At 48.3% G+C, this 3,637-nt stretch overlaps 1 long non-coding RNA gene across 1 annotated transcript; it reads right to left on the reverse strand.

Annotated features, from left to right (window-relative positions):
- Positions 1–950: 950 nt before the first annotated feature.
- Positions 951–2,163, reverse strand: LOC130519655 (uncharacterized). The gene is made up of 4 exons (XR_008948410.1): positions 1,823–2,163; positions 1,391–1,473; positions 1,195–1,316; positions 951–1,125 (listed from the first exon to the last, which is right to left on the reverse strand). It is a non-coding gene; the product is annotated as an uncharacterized LOC130519655 (long non-coding RNA).
- Between the last annotated feature and the right edge of the window lie 1,474 nt (positions 2,164–3,637).

Here is a 3,637-nt window from a genome sequence, read left to right on the forward strand (position 1 = left end):
ATTGTGTCCCGGCCTGCGTTTGGGTTCTGTACAACCCTTGTTCCATAACAATACCTCTCCTTCACACAGCGAGGGTGGAGCAGCCGCTCACTGAAGGAGCTGCCCAGTGCTGTCAGGGTGTCCTGTAGGGGGTGGGACGTGTTGTTCAACATGGATGACAGCTTAGCCATCATCCTCCCATTTCCCACCACCTCCACCAAGTCCAGGGGACATCCCAGGACAGAGCTGGCCCTCCTTGACAGTCTGTCAATCCTCTTCTATGCTGCTGGACCATCAGACTATCCCATAAAAGATGGCAGATCCCACCACAGAGTCATAGAAAGTCCTCAGGAGTGGTCCCTGCACTCCAAAAGACCTCAGCCTCCTGAGCAAGAACAGTCTGCTATTGCCCTTCTTGACAAGGGCGTCTGTGTTGTGTGTCCAGTCCAGGTTATTGTATAGGTAAACCCAGGTACTTATAGGTCCTCACCACGTCGGCATGTGTTCACCGGTGCATTCGGGGGGTTGTTACGCCTGCAGAGATCCACTACCAGCTCCTTGGTTTTACTACCATTGATGTGGAGGTTGTTCCGCAGGCTCCAGTCCACAAAGACCTGAAGGTAAATCAAACCAAGCCAAACACACAAAAACGAAAGTAGTAGGAACGGAGAAAAAGAAAAGCTCAGAGCTGAGCAGGAGCCGCTGTTACAGGCTGCCACACGCACGGCGCACACTTCTTATCTGATGCAGAAGAATAGATTTCAGAGACATAAGATCTTTCAGACAGAGGACAATGTTTTTGCTGATTCAGATTTTCAGTTTTCCTGCATTGAAGAGGATTCAGTGGATGTCATCAACGCAGTCATCAGCACTTCGTATTCCCACTATGAGAGAGGATTATACTGGGAATGACCAACTTGGAGGGGAGACGAGTGTTTCAAGAGAAATGGAAGCCACTGAATCAGACTGACTAGCATGCTTATATTGGAGTATTGTTATTAGCAGGAGTGTACAGGTCAAAGATCAAAGGCAGAAGCAACTGCAAGTCTATGGAATGAAGAAAATGGAAGACCAATCTTTCTGGCAACGATATCTCTGGAGACATTTCACATGATATTGCGTGTGATCCGCTTTGAGACACCATAGCTGGTCGACATGAAAGAGACAAAATAGCTGTGATCAGAGATGTGTGTGATAAATGGGTTGAAATGTTACCTTTGTTGTACAGTCCTGATCCCCATGTTACTGTGTCCAACAGTACATGCCCAACAAGCCTGTCAAGTATAGCATCAAAACATGGGCAACCTGTGGTGCAAAAGTACACCCTGGAAAGCGACCTGGAGGCACATATGAGGAGATGAGTGAAGGGCTGCACGGGCGTAATATCAAGTGTTAATACTTCACATCCTACCGCTTTAGAGATGAACTTCGAAAGAGAAAGCTGACCATGTTGGGAACAGCCAGAAGAAATAAGCCTGAACTTCTCAGTGAATTCTGAAGATGTGGGACAGACCTCTTAATTCCTCAAGGTCACCCAACCAACATCCAGTAGACACAAATGAAAAGTAAAGGAAACAATGCCAGATCTGTCCCTCCAGAGAAGACAACAAGTGCCTCTTATGTGAAATGCAAGAATGCAAAAAGCACATGGTAACATTACAAAATAGTGTTATGTCATGTATCAAAAACGCCCAACACAACCATTCATTCTGGAAAAGTTATAATGTTTCTCCTCGAGTGAAACATGCCAGGGAGAGTTTCTGTTACATATATTACTTCTTCACCCAGATTACAACACAATAGTTTCCCCCGTAAGATACTCCACTCAATTATAGGTCTGTACCAGGGTTCCTTGATGCCTCCGTGCTGTGTGAGCGCATGCCATTCGTAGGTTTCCCACCGTTGGAATGTTCGCGGTCCATAAATGTCCTCCGAAAGCGCAGTTGTGTGTCCAGAGGCCTCCACGAGTGAAAAGTTCGAAAGAAAAAAAAAAGTATAATCCGAGGACGGCGTCCACGATTAAAACGTTGAATAATAATCCAATCTGGGCGGAAAAGTGTCCATCCGGTTGCTGCCAATGGGCCATATAGTTGAAAAACGTCCCGCTGTGTGTCGCACATCCGAGTATATGTCCCTCGTTACGTCTCCGCTGGGAGTTCTCCATGTTGATTACCAATTAACATCAGCTGGGCATTGCGTGGCACCTGCAGTTCGCGGGAACGTCTCCCACATGAACCCCCCCACCCCCGTCCACCCACGAGTACAACAAATGGGGAATATCATAGGCAGTTTTTATACGTCCATCACAATAGTTCTTAAATATAGTATTGAAATTAAAAATGTAGTGAATGTTACTGTTTCTATAATCTAAAATAAAGTAGTTCTTGGTTTAACCTGCTAACATTCAGCTTTCTTTCTTGCTTTTCTTTCATTTTCCTGGAGCCTGCGTGATGAGCCGCCCCCGTTTCCGTCTCTAGGATGGATCTCTGTGTGTCAGACCAGTGCTCGTTTCTGTTCCGGGCGAGAGACAATATTCCGTGTATACAGTGAGTGTGAGAGACTCACTGTACTTTTGAATGTTGTAAAAGGCATTTTCAAAGCAATTGCACATTGAACAACTCCTTGTGGAGTAACTGTTTTTGTTGATTCTATTTATTGTATTGTCAGTACTGCATTTTCAACAGGGTGTGTAATTTGTCAATAAAGTGTTTGTGTAAAAATAAAAATAAATCTTTCTTTCTTTCTTTCTTTTATTTATTGTGTGTTTCGTATTCATTTATTAGTTTAGTGAGTGCGTGTGTGAGTTTGTGGGGCAGCTGACCGCTTGCGGCCATCATGGCGGCGAACGCCAACTTGACCGGGTTGAGCAAGAGACACGGAGTCAAAGTGTGGTGGAGGTGGCTCTGGCTGTGGGCCAAGAAATCAGCCACAGATCAGTGAAAGCTGCCGCCCGCATGAACAGGGCAATGGTGTTGTTTCCAGAGAAGGTGGAACAGGCGAACAGGTTGGTGGAGACGGGGATCACCGTGGAGGGGAAGTTCGTCCAGGTGACTCCGCTGACGCAGCTGGCAGCGAGGATTACTTTGTCCAACATGCCGCTGTTCGTCAGTGATGAGTTCCTGGCGAAAAAACTGTCCCGACATGGGAAACTGGTGTCCCCCATCAGAAAAGTATTGTCGGGGTGTAGGTCGCCTTTGTTGAGACACGTGGTGTCTCACCGTAGACAGGTTCACATGGTCCTAAACAACAAGGGCAGAGGCGTTCAACTATCCTTTTGACGTCCGTGTGGACGACTTTGATTACATTGCAACCTCCTCTGCCCTGAAATATTTCAACTGCGGCAAAGAGGGACATCTAGCCAGGGCTTGTCCGAGCCGCCTGGTCCCGGACGCGGCGGCGCCGGCAGCAGGGTCCGCCGCGTCCGAGCCCGACCTCGCGGCACCCCGGCCTATCTCCCACGGAGCGGAGTGCAATGTAGACTGTAGACTGGGGGCAGTCCTGGCTCGCGATTGGCCCGGAGTCTACACTTGCGGGCAGAGTGTAGACAGCCTGGCCCTCTGATTGGTCCGGTGTCTACACCTACGAAGCGAGGTGTAGACGGGGAAGCCTTCCGATTGGTCCCGAAGGCGGAAGGCGGGCCCCCGAGGGGCCCCGATCA

Source organism: Takifugu flavidus, unplaced genomic scaffold (genome assembly GCF_003711565.1).
Source record: "Takifugu flavidus isolate HTHZ2018 unplaced genomic scaffold, ASM371156v2 ctg1066, whole genome shotgun sequence".
Classification (NCBI taxonomy): Eukaryota; Metazoa; Chordata; class Actinopteri; order Tetraodontiformes; family Tetraodontidae; genus Takifugu; species Takifugu flavidus.